This window comes from Patella vulgata, chromosome 5 (genome assembly GCF_932274485.2).
Source record: "Patella vulgata chromosome 5, xgPatVulg1.2, whole genome shotgun sequence".
NCBI classification, from domain to species: domain Eukaryota; kingdom Metazoa; phylum Mollusca; class Gastropoda; family Patellidae; genus Patella; species Patella vulgata.
The window spans coordinates 10,798,810-10,812,366 of NC_065883.2; the positions used below are offsets into that span (position 1 = coordinate 10,798,810).

General features: G+C 36.3%; 1 protein-coding gene across 2 annotated transcripts in view; it reads left to right on the plus strand.

Moving 5' to 3' along the window:
• The window catches only part of LOC126821931 (alpha-mannosidase 2x), a 164,111-nt gene that overhangs the window by 26,197 nt on the left and 124,357 nt on the right, over positions 1 to 13,557 (plus strand). Inside the window, exons 1-2 of one of the 2 annotated variants that reach the window (XM_050550573.2) lie at positions 1,976 to 2,022; positions 7,728 to 7,781. The gene's annotated coding sequence lies outside the window, so the exon portion shown is untranslated. Of the gene's footprint in view, positions 1 to 1,975; positions 2,023 to 7,727; positions 7,782 to 13,557 lie in introns of those variants that run through there. The other variant, XM_056101171.1, reaches the window with a different exon arrangement.

The following is a 13,557-nucleotide window of genomic DNA, read 5'->3' on the forward strand; positions in this document are numbered from 1 at the left end:
CAGTTTTTGACGCCCGCTTTTAATGTCATTTATTATCAGAATCTACTGTCTTTTACAAAAGAGGGTTCTTGAGAATGTTTTTTTTTTTTCAAATTTATAAGAATTTTCTATCTGGTGATAAAGGAATAACCTAATATATGCAAGATAATTTTAGTTTAATGTTATGATCTTTTCTTCAGTATGCTTATGAGGTATTTTGTTCTAAAGGCTTTTGTATTTTAAACTTCTCGCCTATTTGTTTGTGCAAAACAGCTTTGGGACAGAAGCGGTGGTGGGGGGGGGGGCACTTAGTAAAAGAGAGAGCAAGAGAGAGAGATGGGTTTAACTCCAATTGACACAAACTAGGTCATTTTAGGACTAACACATGGTTCAATTCTATTTCAATAATTCGCTTGCAAGTAGGGGTCTCTAACAGTGGGAGGAGACGGGAGGACCTGGAAAAAACTCACGAGGTTGGACAGGTGAACCTACTCCTTGTCACGTACAACCAGGGAATCGAAACCACACCAGTTGACTCAATGACAGACCTTATGATACAACGTGCACACGCTAACAATTCAGCCATCCAACCCCTAGTGCAAGGAAACACCCACAATCCTAATAAATTTTATTCAAAATGACAATATGAATACATAAGATGAAAATGCAAACAATATTCAAAAAGAAAATGCTTTTGCTCATTTTTATTCACAAACATACATGTATATTATGACCAGGCATAATGACCAGTTAGTTTTAGATAGTATTTAATGTGTCATGGTTAATATAAATCAGGGTAGAAGCTAATTAGTTAAGTATTTAATCCATTATTGTTTATTTATGTTAATGTCTCTAGTGATAATCCTGTATAGTTTATGTTTTGATGTTAGAATATAAAAAGGCTAATGTTACATCAGTAGGTAAGTCATTAGGGGATCACGTGGCTAAGTGGGTAAGGCGCTGGCTCGCTAGCCTGGAGGTCGGGTGTTCGATCCCTGCATTGGCCGAGAAAGTTCATCCAGATTTTCCGGCGTGGTTTCCCCTTGTCAGTGATGCAGGACGGAGGGCCTGACAAGGACAGCTGTCTAGTCATTCGGATGAGACGAAAAACCGAGGTCCCGTGTACACATTGGCGTGCACGTAAAAGATCCCTTGGCAGTTGGAATTCGATATAAGAGTAGGCCGTAGTGCCGCTGTCCGGGCAAAATTTCCCTCATAGCACACTGTATGGCGTATGCCCGTCTTCACTAGCCCAGTTCGGAGCTAAACAGTAGGACGTTAAACCCCATTTCATTTCATTTCATTTCATTTCAGGTAAGTCATTAGGTCACCCGACTTAGTAGCAGCTTCATCGGCCATCCACTGTGCTGGAAGTGTACATTGTATGTGTTGAATTATTGTCATTTGTAAGATATAAGTTCCAGTAATTAAAAGATTGAAGAACCATTCCAGACTTACTAGTTATTGAAGAACCTATCGGTTATACTATTATAAAACATATATATTTTAAAAAATATACTTATATTATATATAACGGACAAAACATACATGTAAATTGGAAAATATCTCTATTAAAAAAAAAAGGTACCAAAAAAAAAAATACTTATGCTCTTTTTTTTACTCATGTTTAGCTCATTTTTATTAACAAACATATAAATTGGAAAACATCTTTTTAACAAATAAGATCCACAATTTTTTTTTATATAGGCCTACTTTTTTTTTTTTTTGCTTACAAACATTCATGTTTAGTTCTTCATATTACATTCAACATGGATGAATATTATTGAAGATGTTAATAATTAGACGGTAATTGAGAACTGAAAGTATATTTTTCTTGCATTAGTAACTAATTATTTCTTAGCTACAATTTATTTTGTGAGGTAATCAAAGTATTTCAATATTGGCTGGGAATAGAAACATATGGTTTAAAAGATGAAACGTAAGATACAAGTTGGATGATTATTATGGGTGGTGAAGATTGTTTTTAAAAACGGATTTACCGTATTCACCTTATAAAGTTCCTCAGGTGCTTCTGGGTTTCAGGTAAAATTGTCATGCAGTTATTTAATAAAACAGAGCAATGTTACAGTACTAGCACCATACAAGATAGTCTAATGGGAGAGCCACGGTGGCTAAGTGAGTAAGAGGATGGTTCGCTCCCGGTGTTGGCTAAGAAAGTTCATAGGGATTTTCTTTCGTGGTTTCCTCTTTTCAGTGGTGCAGGACGGAGGTCCTGAAAAGGACAGTTGTCTAGTCCTTCTGATGGGATGAAAAACAGAGGTCCAGTGTACACATTGGCATGCATGTAAAAGATCCCTTGGCATTTTGATATAAGAGTAGGCCCGTATTTCCGCTGTCTGGGCAAAATTTACCCCATATCACACTGTATGCCCATCTTCATTAGCCCAGTCGGAGCAGAACTGTGGGACGTTAAACCCCATTTCATTTCATTTCTTTTCATTAAGATCCTGAAAAACTAAAAATTAAATTGATTTGGCCTTAGACTTGGATTTCAGGAGCCAAAACCCTTTGGAACAATTGGTTTCAGTTTTTCATGTTGTGAAACAGTATATGCCCTCTGATCCTTTATGCCCTTTAAAGTTAGGCTACAATTTCATATTTTCTAAAAAAGTCAAAACATAATTATTTCTATGTCTTTTGCTCAATAGGTTGTCAACTCACTATTATACGATCATAGGTGTCATTCTCACACTTAAAACTCATTTACACCCGAAATAATAACACAATTACCTCCCTTGTTTTTTATTCTCCACCATGGAGTAGTTATCTTGAAACGTTGGAATTTGAAGATGAAAATGATATTTTTGCCTATTTCTCAACTGGCAATAGTGAATTATAGGATTAATAGGATTATTCTTTAACAAGGTAGGGCTGTTTATAGATACCATCTATTTTAAGGCTTTATTTTAATAAGGGGGGTTGGATGGCTTAGTGGTTAGCACGTGCGCGCTGTATCATTCAGTCTGTCATTGAGTCAACTGACGTGGTTTCGAATCCCCGGTTGTACGTGACAAGGAGTAGGGTCGCCTGTCCAACCTCGTGGGTTTTCTCCGGGTCCTCCGGTTTCCTCCCACTGCTAAAGACCCCTACGCGCAAGCGAATTATGGAAATAAAATTGAACCATATGTTAGTCCCGAAATGACCTAGTTTGTGTCGAGTGGACGTTAAACCCCATTTCTCTCTCTCTCTCTCTTATTTTAATAAATTTTAAAAATATAACTTAAAAATATGAAATTGTAACTTGAAGTCTTTAAGGATCATGGGTTAAATCGTTCTGATTCTCATTGGCTTGGTCAAATACGGTATTACCACCATATCACGATCAGCTGCCTGATTGTGGTTGGCAAGCAGAATGAAATAGTTTATAATTAAACTAAATCTATAGACATCGTATAATAACAAACATATTGAATCTCAGGTTAAAAAATACATTTGGCAATTATTACAATATTTCAAGAAAAAACATCATTTTTGTGTTAATATTTTATTACCTTATTGGCAACCTGTTGCTCAGTGATATGAAAATCATTCCAAGAAATTTTCTCACAGTGTACTGTGTGTACCTTGAATAATTGTAAGAAATTGAAGCTTAAAATTAGTAATATTGTTGTCAATGCATAGTGTAAAAACATTTACAGATTACTGTATCCGAAATCTTCTCATATATTCTTAATCTACTAGAATTTCTAAATTAATTTCTACATGTATATTTAGCAATTAGTACAATAAAAGTCTGATAAATAATAACAAGTTCATTAATCTCATTGGTATAGGCTTATTGCCACTTAAATAAAAACTTCATTTTTTTTGTTTGAGGCAAGATATCAAAGTACTTTAATCTGTATTATATTTGTGTACATATGTCTTTAACAAATGATATTCCCAAATTCTGAGTAGAATTCATTTTAAAACTGGTATTTTAAACTTATAAACCCATAAAATTCCTTATGAGGAATTTACCTATCAAAGAAGATGTCCGACTGACAAAGTTTGAGGCTAGAGGGGGGGGGGTCACGGTGGCTATAGTAAGACGCTGGCTCGCTAGCCTCGAGGTCGAGTGTTCGATCCCTGCATTGGCTGAGAAAGTTTATACAGATTTTCCGACATTCCCCCTTGTCAGCGATGCAGGGCGGAGGGCCTGACAAGTACAGCTGTCTAATCATTCAGATGGGATGAAAAACCGAGGTCCTGTGTACACATTGGCATGCACGTAAAAGATCCCTTGACAGTTGGAATTCGATATAAGAGTAGGCTGTAGTGGCACTGTCCAGGCAAAATTTCCCTCATAGCACATATGGCGTATGCCCGTCTTCATTAGCCCAATTTGGAGCTGAACAGTAGGACGTTAAACCCCATTTCATTTCATTTTGAGGCTAGAGCCCTGGCGTGGCCATTAAGGCATTGACTGTTGTGCGTTTGATGGACAAAATGATTGACAGATTTGATACCCAGATAACTGTATTAAATCTCATGTTGGATTTGTCATCTTAAGGTCATTGCTTCTCCTTGAATAGAAACAAATTTTCGGCTTAGATGTTCTGTTATCTACTTCAAGATAAAACCGTATCATCTTTCTTCCTGAACCATAGCTCTACAACACAATCTGTGATACTACAAAGACTTCATTCCTTTCTAACATTAATCTGTGACATTAACCAGCTACCGTCAGTGTGATATATACTTCTTTTAGAAATTCATTACAAATGTCTGAAATTGTTTTAAGTAGAAAAATGAAATGAAATGGGTCTTTTCTGCACCAACCTGACTAATGAAAATGAAGACGAGCATATGCTATGTAATTTGCAAAAAAAAAGTTTTTCCCAGATAGCAGATACTCTTCATTGAGTTCCAGTTGCCAAGGGTTCTTTTCAGGCAAGCCAAGGTGTACATGAGACTTCGTTTTTTTGCCCCATGCAAATGACTAGACACTGTTCCTTGCCAGGTCCTGCATCATGCACACACTTAAAAGGGGACACCACTCTCAAAAAGCCTTGGAAACTTTGCACAGCTACACTAGAACATAAAAGTGAAACAATACTTGATAATAAGCATTAAAATTATTTAAAAGTTTTATGAACAGAAAAATGTGTGCTAAAATTATAAATTTAAGCATGGTAGGTTTTAATGGGATATTTTCAATTTCTAAAACAATGAAGGTATTGCGGAAATTAAACAATACTTCATAAGATACATTAAAGTTATTTAAAAGTTTTATAAACAGACGTGCTAAAATTATAAATATAAGCTACTAAAACAATGATTGGGAATACAACAAAATTTTATAATAAGAATTAAAAGTTTATTTAAAAGTTGTGCTTAAATTATAAGTATAAAATGTCGGGTCTCCAGGTCTACGAACTGTTTCTAGTGGGACATGCACATCTACTAAAACAGTATTGTTGGAATTAGATAATACTATATTATAAGAAATAATGTTTATTTAAAAGTTTTATAAACAGCCAAAGGTTTGCTGTTCCTAGAAGGACAAGCACAGCTACTAAAACACTGATTAAAAATAGAACAATACTCCGTAGTAAGAATTAAAGTTTATTTAAAAGTTTTATAAGATATAGTCCTGGGTTCGATTCCGGTGTTGGCCGAGAAAGATCATTGGGATTTTCCAGCGTGGTTTCCCCTTGTCAGTGGTTCAGGACGGAAGGCCTGACTAGGACAGCTGACTAGTTGTTTGGATGAGATGAAAAACTGAGGTCCTGTGTACACATTGGCATGCATGTGAAAGATCCCTTGGCAGTTGGAATTCGATATATGAGAAGGAAGTAGCACCGTAGTCTGGGTAAAATTTCCCTTATGGCACACTGTATGGTGCATGCGTGTCTTAATTGGTCCAGTCGGAGCAGAACAATAGGACATTAAACCCCATTTCATTTCATTTTACTAGATATAAGAATAACAGGTTCATTCCTAGTAGGATGTAAAGTGAAATGAAAACAAATGGGGTTTAACATCCTACTGTTTACTAAAACAGTGATTGAGAACAAAACAAAACTAATATAGAGCATATGACAGATTTCTATTTAGTGGGAAATGCACAACCATTAGAACAGTAATTAAGACAGTATTTTACAAATAAAACAAAACTTGAGATTAACCTGATCATCCCAAGTGTAAATTTCAGTAATCTAATATATATTTTATTAACTGATCACCTTTCGTATGTTTGTCTGTTTCGCGAACCCCCTGGGGTGTACTACTTCCCGATATAGAAAAAAATGTATATTTTGATACACGGTAAGCTTTGCTTATTTAAGATGTGGTTTATTCTGTATGAGTTTCAGCCTGTGGCACCATTGGTCTAAAAAAAATACCAGAACACAATTAGGCATATTTTACATGTTCCTCTCTGTGTGATAGGAGATTGGGGTCGAAGGTCGTCAGCATGTCCGATCATCTGGTTTATAGTAGAAATTCTCTTCTCAACTACTTAATAATGAACACAGAATTTTTAAAAAGGTAATCAGATTTAAGAAAAAAAAGGGTTGAACTTTGATTAAATATAAAGATTTACTGTGTGACTCAATGATAGACTTTATGATACGGCATGCACCGCTAACCATTTGACCATCCAGCCTCTCCACCCCAATATATATGTGATAGGAGGTTAGGGTTGAAGGTCGACAGCATGTCCGATCATCTTGTTTATAGCAGAAATTCTCTTCTCCACTTCAAAATAATGAACCCAAACCTTTTAATAATGTAATCAGGTTTTGAAAAAAAGGGTTGAACTTTGATTAAATATAGAGATTTACAGTGTGATAGGAGATTAGGGTTGAAGGTCGTCCGCATGTCAGATTCATCTGGTTTATAGCAGAAATTCTCTTCTCCACTTCAAAATAATGAACACAAACATTTTAATAATGTAAACAGGTTTTATATTAAAAGGGTTGAATTTTGATGATCTTTGTCTATCAATAATTTCTTGTGAATACTCAATAGGTCAATTTTTTTTCAAATTTGCAGTGATAATTTATTTGAAATCTTGTGAATGCGATATAAGGCAATGAAATTTTGAAAGACTTGGCAAGGTTGTTCATTTGGGCCAGCATAAGGAAGAATATTATTGGATTTCGAAATTTTAGGATCACAAATTTCCAGTTATTTTGCCATTCACAAGCTATGATAATTACATTTGAATATTACATAGAACTTTTGTTAATATTTTGTAACTTTATTAAAATATTTGTTCTCTTTCCTTCCATTATCTATCTTAATGTATCCAACAACAATTTCTCATTGTAATCTTATGATATAATTATATATTACATGCTGACCGACAATTAATAGAAATGAAATGGGGTATAGCATTCTACTTTTCTGCATCGACTAGGCTAATAAAGATGGGTTTTTGATATGCAGTTTGCTTGAACAGCAAGAGAAATTTTGCTTGAACAGAGATTTTTACCGCCGGCTCCTCATCGAATTCCAATTGTCAAAGGAAAGGATCTTTTTACATGTACATGAGACTTTGGTTTTTCATCCCATCCAAATGACTGTAAACTCCATCTTGCACCACTGACAAGGTGAAACCAGACTGGAAAACATCTGGGAACATTCACGGTCGGCTAACACAGGAATCAAATCCTGGCCCTCCTAATTTGTGAGTCAGAATCTCTAACTCACTGTGCAGTCATGGCTCCCCTAACCGGAAAGGGAATGTTATATAATAAATAGAAATCTTAAAGGAACATGAAATTGTATTTTCGTTACAGGACAAGCCGATTTGAGGATAAAGTTGAAATTGGAATTGTTCAAAGCAAACAACAGTAAGTTAATTTTGGATATTTCAGTTTAATAATTACTTTTATCTCATCTTAATATTCCAAATCAGCAGGTGCCCCTTTACAGAAGGACAGTTCTGGTGCATATATGTTGGAATTCAGTAAATAATTACCCACCTGGGGTTGGTATCAAGTTGATAAATCATTATCAGAGGTATGAAAAATGACAAGCTTTAAATGATCCGCTGTCGAGAAGGGGAGGGTATTTCACATGATGCAGTACATTCCTCATTAATAAATGTGTTTTTACATCTCCCTTTCTATTCACACAATTTTACAAATCACCTGTAATTATACCAAGAAGTGACGGAGAAAAAATTCCTTAGGTTTGTAAATTGGCAATTTGTTAGCGTTAGCATGTGGTTCTACTCCACGTCTGTTAAGGTATATTAGACGTGATAGGAATCACATACAGGTCTAGCCTCCGGCAAGAGATTCTAAATAATACCGGTGGTTGGGAATTTGTTGATGAACACAGTGGGGGATACAATAGTTCATAATGTAACATTATAGGGTTGTTATATCCATGTCAGTTTGTAGGATCATGTTACTGCTGATAATTATCACGGTAATTACTACTGACTCCTGTCAAATATTCACAACATTTCAAACAGAAGACCAGTTTCTCAGCTTCCAGTATTCACAGCCCTATTCTGTTGGTACTTTTTAGATTTTTATAAGGATTGCCAACCAGTTATTTTTTTATGTTTAACCATAATTCAAATTAGTAAGATAGTTTGTTTAAATAATATGACAATTCTTTAGCATCATCCCAGTGTTTTAATATATTTTTACATATAAAAACTCAAGGACAGCTGTCTAGTCGTTTGGATGGGACGGAAAACTGAGGTACCATGTACACATTGGCGTGCACATAAAAGATCCCTTGGCAGTTGGAATTCGATATAAGAGTAGGCCGTAGTGTCGCTGCCCGGGCAAAATTTCCCTCATAGCACACTGTATGGCGTATGCCCGTCTTCATTAGCCCAGTCGGAGCAGAACAGTAGGATGTTAAACCCCATTTCATTTCATTTCATTTCATTCCACATAAAAACTGTAAATTGTTCGAAGTTCTAATTGTATGCCATGTAAATCAAAAGACAGTAAATTCTCCATTCCATGGCCAGTCAATCAAGACTGAAACAAGTGCCCCTGGTTTTAGAACACTCTATGATTTTCTGAATTTATTGAAAAATATTGAATCAAAAAAATAAAATGTTTGAGAAATCTATGATTTCCCGAAAATGTGTTATTTTATACCTGAAAATGTGATATTTTTTTACCTGAAAATGTGATATTTTTTTACTTGGAAATTTGATAATTTTACCTTGAAATGTGTTCTTATTTACCTGAAAATGTGTTATTTTTTACTTGAAAATGAGTTAATTTTTTTACCTGAAAATGTGTTATTTTTTATCTGAAAATTCATATCACTGTATGCATTTGTGCAGGAATGCAGCCCCCCTGTCCATGTCTGGTTGTTTTGGGTTTTTTGGTTCCATTTTCTTTATTTTATGCAATTTGGAACAAAGAAATCCCAGTATTCTTTAATTTTAATAAAAGAAATTAAAAAATTGGTATTTCTTATAATACAGAAATATGTAAGAGAATTACCATTTATCTAATAAATGATTGTTTTGTGGAATTTTGATAATATTTTATCATTTACTGACATTTATTCATAATAAAATAAAGATAAGCAGAAGATCTCTTAACCCTTTAGCACTTAGACCACCAGAAACCATCTTTATTAGGGCTGCTTAGACCGCCCAAAACCATCCCTACTAGGGCTGCTTAGACCACCTGAACCATCCTTACTAGGGCTGATTAGACCGCCCAAAACCATCCTTACTCGGGCTGTTTAGACAGCCCAAAACCATCCTTACTAGGGCTGCTTAGATCGCCTGAAACCATCCTTACTCGGGCTGTTTAGACAGCCCAAAACCATCCTTACTAGGGCTGATTAGACCGCCCAAAACCATCCTTACTAGGGCTGCTTAGACCACCAGAACCATCCTTACTAGGGCTGATTAGACCGCCTGAAACCATCCTTACTAGGAAAGCTTAGACCGCCCTGAAACCATCTTTACTAGGGCACCCTAGACCACCCTAAACTGTGGCACATTCAATATGGTCATATAATATGGAAAGCTATTCATATCTCGGCGATTTGAGTCGGTCTAAGGAACAACAGTTGCGGACTGTTTCTGTAATTTTCTTCAGGAACTGGGATAGTCAATATATAAGCTTACATGTACCAAGTGCTAAGGGGTTAAAGAATTTAGTCCTATTTTAAGTGCAGAAGTATTTATGGATATAAATTAATGAAGACATATGAATGTTGGTGGCCTGATGTTATCTTAACAGTGATTTGGATAGTATTATCAAGGTTTCGTGATTCCAAATTTGGAAAGGATAAAAGTTTTAAAATGTGTGCCTGATTTTAATCTAGTCAGAAATAAATGAAATGGAATGGGGCTTAATGTCTTTACGTTTCTGCTCCAACCGGGGTTAATGAAGATGGACAAACGTCATTCAGTGTGCTATGAGGACAGCGGCAGTGCAACAGCCTACTCATTTGATTTGCAATTGTCAGGAGATCTTTAACATAACCATGGTCTTTTTTGGGTTCCATTAATCCTCCACCATTGAAATGGGAAACCAGACCGGAAAATCTGGCAGGAGTGACTGAAATTGGCAGTTTTATCAGTTTTCATTTTTATGTGAGAACAACTTTTAATTTATCCATTCTGAATCCCAGTTTTTGGTGTCTCAGGTACAGATTTGTGACATGTTGTGCATGAGTTACTGCCCCTACTGTTTCTATGGTAGCTGATTGCACTTGTCATGTGGTTATAGTGATGTGATATTTCAAATTGATTGTCTGTGCCATGGAACACCCAATTCCACTTGTCTCTAGGCTCACCTGTGAGCCCCTATGAACAAGATGTTGTCTTGTGCCTGCATTGTCTCTGTTATAGAACATCTGATACCACTTGGCACAGGGATCACCTGTGAGAATGTGTGATATGGATGTCGTGACATGATTGTCTATGCTTTGAAACACTTGCTGCCTTTTGTCTCTTTGAGTTCATCTGAGAGTACATATGATATGGATGTTGTCTTGTGCTGCCTTGAGTTGATTGTTTGTGCCTTTTGTCTCTGGTCTCACCTGTGAGCACTTATGGTCTTGTGGGGTTTTGTTTCAGTTGACTTTGCCATGGAACACTGATACCACTTGTTTCGGTCATCACCTGTGAAAGGGATGTTGTCTTGTGGTATTTTGAGTTGATTGTCTGTGGTGTACCTGATACCACTTGTCAGGACCTCTAATGGGGATGTTGTCTTGTGCTGTTTTCAGTTGATTGTCTGTGCCGTGGAACTCTTGATACCACTTGACTGTATCACTTGTCAGGACCTCTAATAGGGATGTTGTCTTGTGCTGTTTTCAATTGATTGTCTGTGCCGTGGAACTCTTGATACCACTTGACTGTATCACCTGTCAGGACCTTTTACAGGGATGTTGTCTTGTGCGGTTTTCAGTTGATTGTCTGTGCCATGGAACACATTTCTCCACTTGTCATTGACATCACCTGTGAGCACCTGTGTGGTTATCTTTTGGTATTTGAGTTGATTGTGTTGTGTTTATGTGCTGTTTGTTCTATGATTGGTTGCGTGATTAGCAATACACTTCCTATTTAAATGGTTGAGACTGTAACGAAAATACCAGACTGTTCCCATGTTCCCACAGATACTCAAGATCTAACGAAACAACTAATTCTTGTTTCTGGTAAAGGATACCTTCTGTAACATGAGGTATTTTTTTTAAACCATTACGTACAATTTATCATACTTATTCAGGTAACAGACTAACTTACGTTTAAAGTCATTCATCAATTCCTGCACCCCGCTTTCATCTTATTACCCCATATTTTACGCTTGGATGAAAATGTAGAATACCATCTGAAAAGAGATTAAAAATAATTTACCAGCTTTATGATTGATGGCCACAATTATGATTTAACACTTCCATCTGTTGAGGCATCCTCTAAACACAGATTGACAACTTTAAGGTTTGTTTCAAAATGTTGCTGTTAAAATGTTCCAATGATATAATGAACTAGTATTACACTTTTGGGTTCTTTTAATTAGTTTGTGATGACAACACTGGTTTAACGTCATATGATACTTTTTATTCTTCTTCAAACATATCATGAACAAAACTTAAGACTTCATAATTATCTTGTGTTGAGCGAGCTGTGGTCCTACCTTGGCTTGACACCCTTAGGGTACCAACTAACTTACATGGCCCTTGTTCTAGTCTTAACCCAAGGCACCTATAGCCTTGTCTCTCCTATCTCCTTTTCATTCCTGCTTATAAACCCTTTCTAGACAAAGGATGGCGGAAGAGATTATACAGCTGCCTATATTGCATCATATACCAGAGAGTGCGATCTGGACAACCATGGATGCCGATTGCCAACATAAAGATATTTTAATCAATTCTGCTTTCATGTGTCAAGATGGCACAATAACTGTATCAATAACATCTACCATTATGTAACACTAGAAATACACAGATTCCAGGGTCCTGGGCCCTTGTTCACGAAAACTTAAACTAAGATACAATCGAAATTTTAAGAAATACTGAAATTCGATTGGCTGACCAGTAAAATCAATTTGCATATATCCAATAAAATTGCAGTCTGATTATAGTGGTGCAGGACAAAGGGCCTGGTAACGAAAGAGGTCATTAAAGATCCCTGGACAGTTTTAAATAGAAATAAGAGGAGACCATAGCGCTGCTGTTTGGGCAAAATTACCTTCATAGCACACTGCATGTCTTATTCAAGGGGTTGGATGGCCAAATGGTTAGCGTGTGCATGCAGTATCATAAGGTCTGTCATTGAGTCAACTGGTTTCGATTTCCCGGTTGTACATGACAAGGAGTAGGGTTGCCTGTCCAACCTCGTGGGATTTCTCCAGCTCCTCCGGTTTCCTCCCACTGCTAAAGACCCCTACACGCAAGCGAATTATTGAAATAAAATTGAACCATATGTTAGTCCCGAAATGACCTCGTTTGTGTCGAGAGGACATTATACCCCATTTCTCTCTCTCTCTTAATTAAGACAATGGCTCCACGGCCATGATCCCACACATTAGACGATAACACATCTCTCTCTCTCTCTCTGTCTGTGTCTCTCTCTCTCTCTCTCATGTCATATTCCTGACTTCACTCACCTGGTTTATGTAAAACAAAAGTAGGATGTTAAACCACATTTTGTATGATATAGCGATGGTTGGTTGAGGTGTGTTTAATAGAAAGGAAGAATGGTTTAATTAAAGTATATTTATTATGTAGTACATAGATTATTGATGTAGTAAGATATAGTTTATAGTTTTAACACCGGTACAGGTGGTTGTTAGTAGATAAATAAAAGGTCAATATAAATGGTTATAGTGTTTATTGTAGATATCACATATCTTATATCATACCTTCTACTTCATATAATCAGAGAGAGAGAGAGAGAGATTTCTTATAAAATAATTATCATTGCCTTCGAATGGCCAGTTAAAAAGCTGGCACCAAACTCTTTATTATTATTGCAACAAAGTGGCCAGTTAAATTCTGGCATGAATCTCTACAACTCCCCCTTAAATAAAACTAGACCTTGGGACACAGTTGTGGGAGGGAGAGAGATTCTTTTCTGCACCACCCGGGCTTATCAAGACAGACATATGTCATGCCTACTTTTATTTC